Here is a 16,579-nt window from a genome sequence, read left to right as displayed (position 1 = left end):
TAGGATAACTCCATTCACTGCAGTAAATAATGGCAGGATTTGGCCCCAGGAGCGCTGGGGATGGTGCTGGGATAAATGAAAAAAAAATGCAGTGTGGGGCTGTGTTAGCTTATGCCCTCCTGTTAATTGCTTTTCCTGTTTCCCCACTGCTGAGCCTGAGTCCCCCACCCCTGCCCTGCACCTTGGGTCATTGCTCACTTCTCTGCACTGGGGGTGCCACATGATACCGGTGCAGAACGGTTGTGTTTCACGCTCATTCTCAACCGGTGTGAGTGGCATCCCAAGATGCAAGGAATCAGACCCACTTACTCTGAGATGAATTGGGCACGAGCATTTTGAGACACCTTTTGCCTTTGCTGCATTTGAAAGGACACAGAGTGAACCCTGGTGCCCTGGCATAGCGGTATGGTGCCTCCTGAACATCCCCCTGCTGCTTCAGCTAAGTACAGTATTGCTTTTCACTTCCTGTCCCAAACCATTGCATAGTGTATCTGTACACTGTCATGCAACTGTTGCATTCCACTCCAGAGATGCCCATTTCAGTGGTGGACGACGAGTTTTATTTATTCATTCTCTCTCTCTCTCTCTCTTTCTCACACACACACACACACACACACACACACACACACACACCCTCTAAGATAAAAGACTCTATAAATATCAGTTTATTAAGACTTATTATTACTCAATAATGAAATTGGTAACTTCACCGGACCCAACTAGTGCTGATTGGAAAATGTCTGGGTTTTGTTCTCATGGAAAATTTCAACTGCTCAGCAAAAAGTCAAATGCTGAAATATTTCACCCCAAACATTTTGATTCCAAAACCCGGCCTCATGGGAGCTGTAGTTCAGGAGCCTCATGCTCCCCTTCTCCTCTATGGTGCAGGCTCCTTGATCAGACTACCTCTCCTGTGATGCATCACAGCCTCACCTTATGGTGAGGGGAGGTGGTGCATCATGGGAGCCTTTAGCTTTGGTGTATCATGGGAGATGTAGTCCAGCCTGGAAGTCTAGCCCATAGACAAGACTATGAGCATGAGACAACTGAACTACAACTCCCATGAGGCACTGAGGTAGGCTAGCTGAGTAGATTTTATTTGGTTTGGGGACATTTGGCTTTTTGATGAAAACAGTCATTTTTCAGGAAAAATTCAATGTAATCAACAATCCAATTTTCTGTCACAAAACAGTTTAGATGGAAAAATGTGGCGCCGCCTAGAAAGCATCTAGCATATCATGGGCACGCCCAGAAATAAATCACAACAGCGATTGAATAACCTGCTGTGCGTTCTCTGCCTTGCAGCCTTACAGGACGCCTTTGAGATCGTCAGCAAGATCAAAGCGGATAACATTGAGGTCGGTGACCTGCGCTGCACTCTGCAAACCATGGGCATCCCTTTCACTGACGAAGAGTTCCGGGAAGCGCTGCAGAAAGTGACACTGGAAAGTGAGCTGTCCGTCTGTCTTTCTGTTTTAGTAGAGCATGTGTGAGGGGAGGTGTGTACACAGGTCAGAATACAGCCAGCTGGTGCGTGCAAGCTTCCAACCACTATGGGACCCCTTTGACATAAAGTGCCAGGGCTGGATGCTAATCTCAGTTATACCAGGATGCAATCTAGACGCAGGGGTTCTCAGAACACATTAAACCCCGGATTGGGGCGGGGGGAGGCAGCAGGGGCCAGGAGCAATGGAGGTGGGTGGGGGGGAGGCAGTGGGGGCGCTGGAGCCCGAAAATCTGTGGCCAGAGCCTGCTGCCCTGCCACTCCAGGGCTGAAGCCCGAAGCCTGAGCCCAACCGCCCCTGGGAAGGTGGGGAACTCATCATCTGCCTGGTTCTCCGGCATTGTGCCCCAGGTGTGTCTCCAAATGGGGGGGCCAGGGCCCAACTCCCATCAACACCAAGACGGTGCAACCAGGAGCAACAGGGAGGGGGAGGGGACACTCGCTACTTTCCCACTCCTCCCCCCAATAACAGCCCAGGAGGTGTGAGAAATGCTGGAGTTACTCCAAATCTGCACCAGTGTTGCCGAGAGCAGGACTGGCCCCCTGAACTGCAAAGCAGAGGCTCCAGCGTGCCCATTCACCGCACTGACCAGACTAAAACAGCGTCTCCCTGTGACACATGTTCCACGTGTGGACAGAATGCCTTAGTGCGCACACATGCAAACGTCCTGTGTAGTGGAATTAAGCTCTGGCAATCGTGACCTGGGTTGGTGTCAATTGGAACAGCTCCACTGAAGTCAGTGCAGCGACACCTTTTTACACCGGTTCAGCGTCTGGCCCGTTGCTGGGTTTGCCCTTTGCTCGCGTCGATCGGGAGCTGCCACATGTTACGGTGAGGCCTCGTCCCATGTGAAAAGTTGCACTTTATCATCGAAATTGGTTTTAAATGCGTCTAGTAAAACGTGTGTGAACCTTTAATGTTGACTCACTTAATCCAGTTTAACCCTTAGGGCTGGTCTACACTGGGGAGGGGGGGTCGATGTAAGCTACGCAACTTCAGCTACAGGAATAGCGTAGCTGAAGTCGACATATCTTATTTCGACTTACCTCCCGTCATCACGGCGCGGGATCGACGGCCGCGGCTCCCCCGTCGCCTCCGCTACCGCCGCTCACCCTGGTGGAGTTCCGGAGTCGACAGGAGCACGTTCAGGGATTGATATATCGCATCTAGACGAGACACGATATATTGATCCCCGATAGATCGATCGCTACCCGCTGATCCGGCGGGTAGTCTGGATGTACCCTTAAATTGGTTTAGCTCAATTCAGTAATTTACTGATGCAAGCTAAACTGATTCAGACAGGTTTAAACTGGGTTAAGTGCATTAAAGATGTGTTTTTAAAATGAGTGCCGTGAGCCCGCTGCAGGTTTTCTGAGCTAGACCAGCCCTAACTTCTCCTCTCACAGCACTTTGATCCCAGTGTAACTCTGTCGACTTCAGTGGAGTGACTCCGGATTCACACCAATTTGCGAACGCATCCCGGTCCAGAGATCTGGCTTCTAGGCACATGGCTGAGTTCAACAAACAACCCAGTTTATAGAGCTGGGTGATCATTCAGTGTGAAGATCCAAACAGGTATATCCTGTCCGTGGTTAAAGCACGTGCCCGCTGTCGCTCATACGATAAAACAGCTGGAGAAAATGGTCAGGCAATCGATAAAGGGCCAGATCCTCTGCTGGCATAAATCAGTATAGCCCCACTGAAGTCTATGCAGTGACGCTGATTTACAGCCCCAGAGAATCTGGTCCAAAATGTCTATTTCAGATGTTAGCCTGATTCCAGCGTGTTCCACAATCAACCCCTCTGTCTGTCTCTCTCCTCCTGTCTCTGTGTCCTTCCCCATCACCTTGCACTTTGAAACGGCAGAAGATGGGTCGGTGAACTTCAATCGCTTTATGATGGCTTTGGCCAACACCCGGCGCTTCTCCGAATTTTCAGGTGAGTGGGGACCTGATAGGGCGGGAAGATGGAGAGTCAAATTGTGCTGTGCGCCATAGCCCTGCCCTGCCCCTTGTGAACTCACTCATACTGGTGCAAAGTGAGTGCATCAGATCAGAATGGGTGTGTTTCACGCTTGCTTTGCACTGGTGTAAATGATGACACACTGGGCAGGGGGTCGGCGATCACTCAATACTTAAGGTGCTTGCAAGAGCTCTGCCTTATTCGGAGTCTGGTTCCAACCGGCTGTGCATAACAAGAACTTCGCAGGGCCCTGCCCGGACGCTGGCTGGGAAGCTCAGCCCTTAACGGCACAGCCCTTGACAACTAGGGTGACCAGACAGCACGTGTGAAAAATCGGGACAGGGGGTTGGGGGTAATAGGAGCCTATATAAGAAAAAGCCCCAAATCTCGGGACTGTCCCAATAAAAATCGGGACATCTGGTCACCCTATTGACAACATGCAGGATAATGGAGAGTCCGGTTCCATGTCCTTTTCATTCTCTCCGTACAGAGTGGAGGGTCCCCACACACAAGTGCTGGCAGGGAGTGGGTTAAGTCCCCCCTGCCCGGATAGGGAAGGGACTCTGCTAACAGGGTGAGGGATTCACTGGCAGCAGGCGGCTGATTGCCTGATGGAAGGGTGCATGAGCTGGAGTGGGGAGGAGGAGACGGCGGGAACCCGGAGGAAGAGGAGCTGCTTAAGGATAGCTCCAGCCAGCGCACTGTTCTCTCTTTGCTTCTCCCTTCATTGGGCCCTAAAAAACGGGGCATTTTGCAGTCACTCCTGTCGGTGCATAAACCGCACCGCTGGGATGCTTGAATTCAGGTGAGGGGTGCAGATGCCGGCGTATTATTTGTTATCCGCACTGTAATCGTGGACCGGGACCCCATCGCGCCAGGTGCTGTACAGACACGGAACAAAGAAACAGTCCCCGTGTAGACAGCACTAGGTCACATTCTGCCGTCGAGCTAGCTACTGCCTCTCGGGGAGTGTCAGCCGGGTCACCGTAGCGTTTTAAGCGTAGATACGCCTGCAGTTAGAATGCATACGCTGTACTAGTGCTTCCCTTGCATTGCACACGCCAACGGCCACACCCACAAGGGCTGAGTCCCCATCGAGGCACCCAGATTTTGCAGAACTTGGTACATCAGGTGCCCTGTGGGGTGCTGAGGACGTCTAGACAATGGAGCAGAGCCCTTTGGAAAGCCAGGCCCCTCCTGAGCAACTGGGCCGCTTGTTCCCTCTGCGTGTCCGCAGTGCTGAAAGACGCCATTGCCGCCCTCAGCAAGATGGAAGGCGACAAGGTGGCTGTGAGTGAGGCGCTGGCCTATGTGAAGAACATGGGGATCCATTTATCCGACGGAGAATTCCAGCAAGCGCTGAAGCTGGTTTCTGTGGATGGTGAGTGCGTGGGGTCAGACAAGAAATGGACTCAGGACCACAGTCCCAAGTCAGTGTTGGCAACTCTCGCAATAGTCGGTGGCTTCCTTAAAGCCCCAGCTCCTTGAGTCATGTGATTTATGTGAGACGCCTGGCTTTCGTTCTTTAAAAAAGTACGTTTCTAGCCCTCGGGGTTGCAGGGAAAAGCTTGCAACCTAGAGGCTCAGAACCCGGAAAAGAAATTAAAACCACCTAGCGTTTCACCGGCTGTTCTGTGGGAACCCCGTGTAGGAAGCAGAGGACAGGAGTGATGTGTTGGTCGGTGGTAGCCTGTGTTGCTGTGGAGACAGGCGTCGTGTTCTGTACTGGCGGGAATGTACTAAGCACTGAAACCCCTCACGCCGCTCTTCATACCACTTCAGGGACACTCTGCCTGTTAGCTCCTGAGCAAGGCATCCTGGCCTAGGAGACGGCACTGGGCTAGGACGTGGTACAGGCTGGTTCTGTTCCCAGCTTTGCCACTCTCCTGCGATGTGGCCTTGCGTGAGACACTCCTTTGCCTCTGTTTCTCCTCCCACCCTTCGCTAGACTGTAGGGGACTCTCTCTCTTACTGCGTGTTGGTCCAGGGGTGCTGGAACTGGGGGGCCAGGGACCCCCTCGCTTTTTACTGGCTGTAAGGACAAGCGACGGGCGGACGGGCGGAGAGGAGCGAGCAGAGGGCAGGGTCTTGTGGAGAAAGGGCAGTGTGAGAGCAGGGCCTCGGTGGGAATGGGCAGTGTGGGGGCTCAGGGAGAAGGAGTGACGTGGCACGGGGTGGACGGGGCCATGTTTCAGGCACCTGTGGCCCCCCCACTTTTAGGGTGCTTCCACCACTCCTGTGTCGGTCCAGCACTTTGGAGGTGCTGTTGATTTGTAACCTGAGCTCTTCTCTCCACTGCAGCTAACGGGAAGGTGTATATTAAAGATTTCATTGAAGTCCTGGCCAAAAGCCCGCGGTTCTCCGAGCTGTTAGGTGAGTGGGGGCTCGGGCGGACGGGAAGGAACGCATCACATGGGCGTGGGCTCTTTCTCAGTGGGCTCGGATGCTCGTTTGATTCAGCAAATCCATTTCCAGCATTTGGTGACCTTTGAAACCAGCTCCATTAGGTGCTTTTAACACAAGGGGCCCAAATTTCCCCTGCTGTCCGCTCCAGGCAGTGAGGTGGGAAACGGGGCTGAATTCGGCCGTAAAAACCAGGTTGATTTTCAAGCTGTTGCATGCAATCTGGATGTACAATCCTGGGGACAGAGCCTCTGCTGGGGTAAATCAGCCGTAGCTCCACTGAGGTCAATGGGCCAGATCCCCAGCTGGTGGAAATTGACGTCACTCCAGTCAGGTCGTTAGCGCGACATCGATTTATGCATGATTTACATCTGGCCCCTGGGATCTTAAAATGGCTCCTGTCTTTCAGGTTAAGGGGTGTCTGTTAGCAAGAACTCAATGTTAGCCAGCAAAACTCTTCCTGCGGCACAGCCATCCCCCAGCAGGACAAGCGGGATTTTAAGGCTCTGGGACTGCACAAGAAATGGGAATTGGGCGAGCAGAGTTACAGAATAGACCAGATTGTGCTCTCAGTCACACTGCTGCAAACCAGGCCTGATCTTCCCAGAATTATCCCCGATTTACACCGGTGTGAAATCCGAATCAGGCCCTTGATTTCTAAGAGCATGACGTGGTGGAAACGTTTATTGCTCTTCAATGAACTATCCAAGCGGGGAAGGTAAAATGGCGGATTCGTTTGTCGGAGGAACCTGTTATGCGTTTACTTGTCACTGAAGACGAGCTGAGAGCTTTGATCCTAATATAAAAACAACCTCTGAACGTTCCCAGCGCTCTGCTCCCGGGGTGAGGGAGGGACTGCAGTGTGGATGTGTCGTGTACACGGGTCACTCACCTTCTGCCAAATGGGGTGTCGGAGCTGCTCGTGCGCGTGTGTGTGTGTGTGTGATTATGTCGCCCTCTAGTGGCTGCAGCCTACAGAGGCGAATGGGTCTAATATCAGTTGCAGCAAGAGAAATTCTTCTTCAGCTGGCGTGCAAGAGACTTGTGTTATTGGAGCAGAAGGCTCTCAGTTCTCCCTCCAGTCCCACTCAGGAATTCAACGTCCTTTTCTTGACTAGCAAAGGCGGTCACGTTGGCTAACTCATGTTCTCTCCCATGACTTCAACCCCATTTCACCCCAGCAAACGTCTTCAAAAGTGTTAACCTCTGTCTACCCTAGAGGCAAAATCACGGTAGCTTACATGATGCCAACCACAACTTCTTTCCCCCATTCAAGACAAGGCCAATGCAATGCAGCTGGTGACAATAAAGTCTGTATTGAGGGGTCAGATAAGAGCAGAGAACAAACTGGCCAGTTTCCCGTAAGCTAGTGAGCTCCGTGCGCCGAATTCCCTGTTCTGGTCCCGACACTGGGCGCTCCGCGGGGGTATTGACTCTGGATTGGCTGCCATGTTCTAGCTCCCGTCCCTCCGGGCGCTAGTTTCCTACCAACGGCCCGGCCGCTGCGTGCTCTCTCCATGTCTGCAGTGCTGCAGGACACCATTAAAGCCATGAGCCGGATTCGGGGGGATCTGATTGACGTGCAGGACCTGGAGAGAACCCTGGCCAACATGGGCATCCATTTAAGCAAGACGGAGTTCCGGGAGATGCTGGAGTCTGTGACCGTTGACAGTGAGCATAGCCGGGGCTGCCCTCTTTGCCTGGGGGAACCAGGCGCTCCTGCTTCTCGACCTCCGTCCCCAGGCGGCACGGAGCCATGGAGCATCTCGACCCCCCAGCTGCATGTGCACGGGAGAGGGGGGCCGTGACTCTGACACTGCCCATGAGGCACGTAGGGGCTGTGACACCAGGCTCAACGAGCCAGAATTCCTTTGGGGAGGGTCAGCTGCAGTGTGCCCCCCATCTCCATTTTAAGCCCAAAGACTGGAGGCAGGGGGTCCCTAAGTCACAGCCCCGGGTGTTTATCAGTTTAAGGGACTAATTACCCATCCGGGACCTCGTAAGCACCCATCCGAAGCCCCAGTGCGCCCTACGGATGGCCGTTTTCGGACGTCAGTCCCCGTGTGTCCGGGGCCCCGTCCGCCCCACGGCTGAACCCCCTTTGCCTTGCAGAAGATGGAAGAGTGAAGCTGGAACAGTTCATGACGCTGGTGTCCAAGATGCGGCGCTTCTCTGCGCTAGGAGGTGAGCGAGGGCCTGGATGGGAGAGAATCTCGAGCTGGGGAGAGAGAGGATAACCTGGCCCTGCCCTCGCCCCATTTGGGTGAATCCTCAGAGGGTAGAGAGCCAATACAGCTGGCCATGCTCCAGCCTTTCCTCATGCAGGGAAGTGCCTGGGGATAGGGGAGGTGCATGGACTGACAGCCAGGACATCTGGGTTCTAGGCCCAGCTCTGCCACTGCCCTGCTGCGTGCCTCAGTTTCCCCTCTGTCTGTCTTGTCAGGTCTTCAGGGCAAAGAGTGTCTGTTCAATGCCCAGCGTGACGGGGTCCCGATCTCAGCTGAGGCCTCTAGGTGCCAATAACTGAGCCTGTGCGTCACAGAAAGGTCCTTCCCTGCCCCCCCCCCCAATGCCTGCACAGCTGAAACGCTGGCAGAGTTTTGTACCTGGAACCTGCTTCTTCCCAACTCCTGGCTTTCTGGGGCTGGCAGCACATGAGTTCCGCAGGCCTGGTCTCTATCTGCCCCGGGAGCCCTCTTCTTGGGGAGGGGGGCTGGGTTCCTACCAGCTGGAGCAGCCAGCATGTTAACCCTGTGGGCACTGCCTTCTGTGGCTAGCTTTGCCTGCTCCGTTTCTTCACTTTCAGGTAACAGAGCAGCAGGCCTCAGAGGGACAGTGGCCCAGTGGTTAGGGTCGTAGGCTGTGACTTGAATCTGGATCTTCCCTCCTTTGCCCCCAACTTCCTGTGTGCCCATGGTCATGTCACTTCACCTCACTGTGCCACAGGTGGGCTGGAAGGGTAAATACATTAAAAATGGTGAGGTGATCAGGCACTAGGCTCCAGGCTATATAACCCGGCTTTCTCCTCTCCTGCTGGCTGGACTTTACCTTAGAGAGATGAGCCCGTTCTGCTTCCCCTGGGTACCGCTGTAGCCGCTCTGTTCTAATCTGAGGAAAGAATCGAGCCCTCTCTTCTCATCTGGCGTCAGTGCTGCACTCAGAGCTTCCTAAGTGAGGGCTCTGGGCCTGCGTCTCTGTCCCCCTTCCCCTCGTGCCATGACTTGCACCGGTCCGGAGCTTCCTCTGCAAGGGGGTAATTGGCTTCATACGGCGTTAGGCCCCAATCCAAACGCCGTCTCTCCCTGTCCGCAGCCCTGAACAACGCCATCCAGGCCTTCGGGCAGATCAAGGAGGACCAGGTGAAGATCTCGGAGCTGGAGTCGTGTCTGGACCACATGGGGGTCCACTTAACCAAAGAGGAGATAGAGGAGGTGACCAAGTCCCTTTCTGTTTCCAGTGAGTATTTCAGCGGGTTCTGTAAGTCCCAGCATATGCTTCGGCTTCCCTGCATTTGGCTGTCTGAATGCACCGGATCTCGCTCTTTGTGTGGCCGTCTTATGTGTTGGGAAGGACAAACTGACTCCTTAAAGACAGACACCTGAACAGGCAGCATTTAACTCTTCCCTTGCCGTTAACTATGACCTTGTGTTTCTCTGGTTACATTTCCTTGTCGGCTGGAGTAGGAAATGGTCTGAGTCCTTGAAGCTGCTTGTGGGATTCCTTCTCCTCCAGACGAATGGAAATTAATGTGGAGAATAGAGGAGGCCACAGAAGAAAATTCTGAGGCCTAAATCACCCTGGCTCATGCCCCACCCCCTTGTGTACCCCAGGCCTGCTCAGTTTTGGGCACATGCTACACCCACTTTCCATGACATGAGATGCAGCCAGCTAAGATCAAACCTACATTCATACATCAGATTGGATGATGTCACTCATCGCTCTGGGTCTGATTCTGGTCCAACGCTGGTGTAAACCCTAGATGAGCCCCATTGGCTCTGGATACTCTCAATACTCTGGATTGACGCCCTTCGTCTTCCCAATCTTGCCACTCCTCTCCCTGAACACCTGAACTGTGCTTTCCCCTGCAGAAGACGGGACCGTGGATATTAAAGAACTGATGTCAGCCTTGACGGGTACCAGGCGGTTCTCCAACTTTGTAGGTAAGAACGTCCCGGTGCAGAGTGGTGTGTGGAAGGCCATCCAGGGGATTGGGTTCGCTGTTGTTTTTATATGGGTTTATATGCTGCAGTTCACCTGTTGCTATCGGATGTTGTGGTATCATGGGCCTCACCCTGCCTGACCCTTACACCAGTGTAAATTAGGAATAGCTGCATTGAAGCCAAAACAAAGCTGGTGGGAGATCAGAATCCTGCCCCGTTTGTCGTCTTTGTACACCAGCTGCAGCCTAGCATGAAGTTTCATCTCTGTATTATTAGGAGCGCTGAACATGTAGGGCACGATTCTCCATGAGCCAGCCCCTTGGGTGGCCACTGACACCAGTGCGAGATGGGGGGGTCAAAGGCCACGCTCGCTTTGCACTAGTGTATGTGACGGCACAAGGAAGGAGTGGGACCGAAGTGAGTCCCAGGACTGTGGCGGCACAGACGCACCCTAAGGCTCTTTGCACCCCTCTGGCAAGAGCAAAGGGACCTTAAAGTGAGGGGGAGGGTAACTGACCCCTTGCACTGCCAGCTAGGTGCCAAGCGGCTTGCGTGTTAACGAGAACCAGGCGTGCGAGGACGTGTGGGTCCTGTTGGATCTGTGCCGATTTGGAGGCAGGGGCTCATCTCTTCTCCCCAGCCCCCGCTGTCCACGTTTTCCTGCAGTGCCTTGCGTCAGAAAGGCGCTCGCTGTGTGTGTGCTACATCGCTGGCATTTCCCTGGGCAAGTCAGCATCTTTTGGTGCTGGAGCCCAGTGAGCCGATGGCAACGTCTCTGAGTGCCGAGTCACAGCCAGGAAGGCGTCTCCAGCCGTCACTGCTGGAGCTGCCTCGGATCAAACAGAGCTTTGGGCACGTGGGGCCGGGACTTACGCCCCCAGAGCTTTGGGCACATGGGGCATTCGGGCGCAGTGTCACACACAGCAGCTAGAGCTAGAAGTCAGCATCACTACACTGACTTCAGGGGCCCTCTGGGGGTTTTCACCAGCTGCGATCTGGCTCAGGTCTACGCTCCAGCTGAGCTCCATTGAGCAGGCCGGGGAGTGCTGGGGACTCCTGTCCTGCAGCCCCGAGAGCGCTGCCCAGTAAGGGCTGAGGAATTTCGCACGTGCTCAGCACCCCCAGCCAACGGCAGGTCTTCAGCGGAGCTCAACACGTCCGGGGCGCGTGGTGGGCTGAGCTCCTGTGAAAATCTCCCCAGCTGTGGGTGCTGAGCCCTTGGGAACCTAGTCCAATGAGGGGCGCCCCCCAGGGGCATGATGAGGGTCACACTGGGCTTGAATCCGAGCTCTACCCCAGCGTGTCTGGGGGCAGAATCCGGCCTCACTCCTGTGACACGCCCATCCTCCACGCCTTCCCCCACGCTCACGTGCGAGCTCTGGAGCAGGTGCGCAGGGAGCTAGAGACTGACTCCGTCTCGGGACAGAGGGCTCTGCTGGGTGCATGACCGTACCCATGTCCAGGGGGTATCTCCTCCCACAGTGACCTGCCCTCTGCCAAGGCCCCGGAAGTGTTACCCTCCCCCCTCTGACTTCTGGGGACAAGTCTGCTCCTGGGGCGGGAGGGGAGCGGGCTTCCCGCTCCGCAGTGGATTAGCCACTGGGCCAATGGGACCCCAGCCAGTGGGGGGACCCCCAGAAAAATGGGCACCTCTGCGCCCTGACCCGCTCCACCCACCCGAGTGTGGGAAGTTGCCCGTGCCCCAACCCCGCTCCCCGCCAGGAGCACCGGACAGGTGGGGGAAGTCCCCTGCGCCTCAACCCGCACGCCGCGGGGGGAGGGGACTGCAAGTGGAAGAGGTAGGGAGGGGTCCCCACTTGCTGTGGCCCAGGGCCCCAGAAACCCCTAATCCACCTCTGTTCCCAGTGATCCCCTGGACCCAACCGAGGGTGGAAAGTGGCTGCAGTCTCGGAGTGGCTGTGAGAACATGCTGATTCAGCATCCTCCAGGAAGGCTCCGGGACATAGGAGTGCAGCCTGGGAGGTGTGACTGGTGCCAGTTAGGGGGCTAGATCTAAAGCCCCTGGTTTCGGACCATGAGCACTCACGTGCCTCCCGTTCTGTGACCCTCTGCAGCGGTGCAGGAGGCCATCAGGGCCGTCAAGCACATCAAAGAGGACGAGGTTGAGGTGAGCCACCTGGCGACCAGCCTGAGCACCTTGGGGCTGCGCCTAGCCAACGACGTGATCGGGAAGGTGCTGAAGTCGGCTCACGTGGACGGTAAGCAGAGCATGCGCCTTACTAATGCTTTGTGGGTGTCGCCCAGACCACCTCTCGAGGTCTGTGAACCTCTGAGTTGCTCCGGCGGGTTGCAAACCTCGTGTTACCATTACAGCTGAGGGGGTTGCCAAGGGGACAGTGGCAGAGTTGGGCCTGGAACCCAGGAGTCCAGACTCCCAGTCCTGTTTTCTCGAACACTACACAACCCTCCCGCGCAGAGCTTGACATAAAGCCTAGGAGTCCGTATGCTCAGTCTCTAACCACTGCACCATGCTCCCAGGAGTTCAGGTGAAGACGCACCAATAAAACCTCGCTGAATTCTTGCTGTTTGCAGTCCAAATGAAACGTTCCTTTTGCTAAATTTGCCAACTCACCTTCCAGGGCAAATCCGCTGCTGCATGAAGGCAGCCAGCCAGGGTGGTAGAGTCCTAGACTGATATCGGGTAAATAGAATCGGGACTATCTGATGCCTTCACACCTGATTTCACTTCTCAGTGACAGCTTTTTGCGATTTCAAAATGTGCAGAGTAATGGGAGAATGAATTCGGGGGAGGGGGGATCGTTCCGTTTTTTGAATATAAACCAGGAAAGGAATCCGACTAAGAGTACTGTACATGTTCGAATGTTTCTTAGCTACTTGGGACACAGGTATTGGGAATGTTCTGAGACAGGACTCCTGGGTTCTGTTCCTAGTTTCCCACTGACTTCTTGCGTGATCCCGGGCTACTTACTTAGCCCCAGATCCTCAAAGGTATTTAGGCACCTAACTCCCATTTGAAATCAATGGGAGTTAGGCACCTAAATACCTTAGAAACTAGGCCTTAATCGCTCTATGCCTCAGTTTTTCTATCTGTAAAATGGACGTGATGACATTGGCTGACCCCACAGGGAGTAAGTATATAAAGTGTTACACGCCAAGTGTCCAAAGAGCTGATGTTACCGTTACGGGTTCCCCTAGAATGTGTGGGGTGAGCGTCAGGTGGGTTAGGATTTTGTTACTTCCTCTGATGGTGTGAGGGGGGCTGAAAGTGAGTGTTACCAGACAAGAGCGCACAAGAGACAAAAATGGGGTTTTCTCGCTAAAGAGTAGCGTGAAGCAGATAAAACAGGGTGCCTGGGTGAAGGGTTTGACTTCCTGGGATAGCTTGGATGGCAGGACGTTGTAAGAGACCAGCCAGGCTTGTTCTCTGGCTGATCCCCTGGGCCCAAACTCCCGGCTTTATATCCATTCGAACTTCCCCAGACTTCAGCGGTGTTGGGATCAGAGGCCGTGGTGCTCTGTTCAAGGCTAGGCAGGACAATGCCTTCTCCCCAGACACCCCGTTTCATCCGCTTCTTCAGCTGGCAGCCACTTCTTCGAGGTTCTAAAGGAAGTTCCTAGGGAGGCACGATAGGACTCAGAATGACGTGAGTTCAAAGCAGGGGCGATTCCAGCTTCCCCGTGCTGTGCACTGCACAAGGTGGCTCTTGAGATGCCCTAACTCCGAATGGTGCCTAGTCCCTCTGGCCAGGCAGCCTGAGAAGCCGTTTGCCAGCATTCTGGGCACTCCTGGGTCGCATCTGGTGTTTGTTGGGGGCCTGTTCCCTTCCCAGCTGTCCTGCCTTTCTCCTTGCAGAGGCCGGGAGGGTCAAATTCACCGATTTTATGAGAGCTCTCTCCAGGAGCCAGCATTTCATCACATCACCAGGTAAGAGCCAGTCTCCTAATGAAGGGTGGACAATGGGCCGGGAAGCTAAATGGGCCATGGGTGTCCTTGGAACAGCCCTGTTCTTTCCATGTGCAAACATACCCCACAGTCTTTCACTTTGCTGCCCCATGAGTGCAAGGACTCCCAAGACATCCAGCATGCCAGGCAGAGAAAGACAGGAGCCTGCACCTCATCCCACAATGCCCTGCAGCTTTGGGTCCTGTCTGGGGTGAGTCTTGCTCTGCTCACGTCAACTAGGTCATTTCGGCTCGGAGATCCTGCTACCTCAGCTGTCCCGCCTGCTTTTCGTCTTGAGTGCTGGTAACGAACGTATCCAGAGCCGTTTCTCTGTAGCTGCGTTGTGGTGCGTTGGCATTCAGAGACAGGCCAGAAGGGACCGGCTAATCGGACCTCCTGCCTAATGCTGACCATAGAATTTCAGGATGGCACCTGTAGGCCCATCCTCCTGATCTCCCTGTAGCTAACCCGGTGGCCCTTGTTTGCGAGAGATAAGTCCTGGCCGCTTGCTGACTCCATCCGGCCTGTTGTCTGTGTGCCCGCAGCCCTGCAGGATGCCTTTAGCATCATCAGCAAGCTGGAAGACGAGAAGATTGGCGTTCAGGACCTGAAGTCTGTGCTGAGCAACTTGCACGTCAGTTTGTCCAGCGAAGAGCTCTCCGATGTGCTCCAGTTATGTCCTGTTGACGGTGAGCATTTACCTCGGGGGGACGATTTATTTGGGCATGAGCATCTGAAGAAGTGGGTTTTTTACCCACGAAAGCTTGTGCCCAAATAAATCTGTTAGTCTTCAAGGTGCCGCCGGACTCCTAGTTGTTTTTGTGGATACAGACTAAGACGGCTACCCCTCTGATATTTAATAGTCTAGAATCCCGCTGCTATAGCCAATGCGGTGTGCTTCCTGACGTTACCATTCCTCTTTCCCCAGTGTTATGTCCTGGCTGGCGGGTATGGGTCACTGCTGCCATTTCCCGGGGAGAAGCAGCGCTGCTCTGTAGTGCTTCATAGACTCTATACTGCTAAGGAGACTCTCCCGCAGTTCCAGTGGCCAGGCTCTGCGCTTATGGCAACAAGGAGCATCTGATTTCCGTCGTTGCTGTGACGTTCTGAGCCGCTGTGGCTGCAGACGTGTTGCAGGAGGCTGAGATGGTAACGTTAGAGCGTTAGCTCATCGCTAATCACAGTCTCCACCCGTGTTCTTTATCTCGCAGACAGCGGGAAGGTGAACCTGAAAGATTTCATCAGGGGAGTGACCTCCACCAAGCGCTTTGGAGAATCTGTGGGTGAGTGAGCGCTGTGCTGGGCAGAGAGAGGAGCTTTGGTGGGAGGACAGATTCACTGAATGCGCTCTGGCAGTGCAAAGCAGCCGTGAAGTTGCTCCAGCCAAGGTCCCAGCTGCTTTGCGTGGGAGAAGTCGCCCAGAACCGCTGGAGCAGACTGGGGAATCTAGCCCCTAGACTGCAACTGACGTGTCATATAATTGTCGCTCTTTCTGGTGAGGTCACGCAGGCAGACGCTGCACGGCCTCACGCAGCCTTGTGGAGCCGCCCTGCTGCGGTCTTCAGGAAGGTTTGTAATCCGGGCTGTGCTTGGCAGGGTTTCCAGAACGAGATTGAACAGCTGCCCTCTGACCATGGGGCAAAGCCTTGGCTCCCCTGGAGCATCTTTCCCTTTGAGGCTCCTAAATCTCTCAACTGCACAAAGCATTTTCCAGGTGCAAGACTGTAAAGATGGAGCCAGCCCCAATCCCGCCCTCTCTCCCCCCTTGACCGTTGAGCAGCCGTTGATCTAAGGCCCTGATCCAGCACGCGTTGAAGTCCGTGGGAATCTTTCCATTGACTTTTTAATGCAGCTAGCTCAGGCTGTGAGTGAGGGTAACGCGCAGGGGGTCATGTGCCCTAGCTGGGCCCACTGCAGCCCTGGGAGGCTGGGCCTGTTTACCTGGTTTCCGTGGGGTGATAACGTTTGAGTTACAGGTTGCTGGATGATTTTTAAGCCTTCAGAGCAAACACACTCTCTTACGTACTGTTGACGTATCAAGAAGAGGCATCGTGAACCAGCCAGTTACAAAACTCCCAGCAACTTCAGGGAGGCAGAGGCTATGGGGGAAATTCTGTCCTGTGCCGAGGGCCCAGCACGAGGTCCGTGCATCACTGAAGTCCTCCAAAGGGAGTGTCCGTGGTGCAGAGGCCTGGGCGTAGGGTGAATTTCACCCTATAATAGCAAGCTCCTCTCTTGGTCCCCATTCAGCAGCGCACTTGGGCATGTGCTTAGCTTTCAGCCTGGGACTCAAGTGCAGGCTTAAGCACTTTGCTTGAGCACTTCCACGGTATCCCTGTGTTGACGATGTCAAGGACTGGTTAGATCATGGAGTCTGAGTCCTTCCCCCAACCCCAAAGTAGTCCTCCCAGTGTAGACACAGAGACTTTCTCAGGACAGTGTACAGGAAGCTTCCTCTGCCGTTGCTTTGGCCGAATCAGCCTCCAAGACCGTCTGGCCACCCCCTTCTCTTTGCTGTCCCGGATGCTGTAGCAGTTATGTTTCACGTGCACCCCGCCGTGCGTTGGTTGTGTCCCTGCAGGGCTGCAGCTCACCTGCCTGGCCATCAGCAAGCTCAAGGATGA

Source organism: Terrapene carolina, unplaced genomic scaffold, assembly GCF_002925995.2.
Source record: "Terrapene carolina triunguis isolate 2854851 unplaced genomic scaffold, T_m_triunguis-2.0 Scaffold193, whole genome shotgun sequence".
Lineage (NCBI taxonomy): Eukaryota > Metazoa > Chordata > Testudines > Emydidae > Terrapene > Terrapene triunguis.
Note: the sequence above shows the minus strand (reverse complement) of the source record.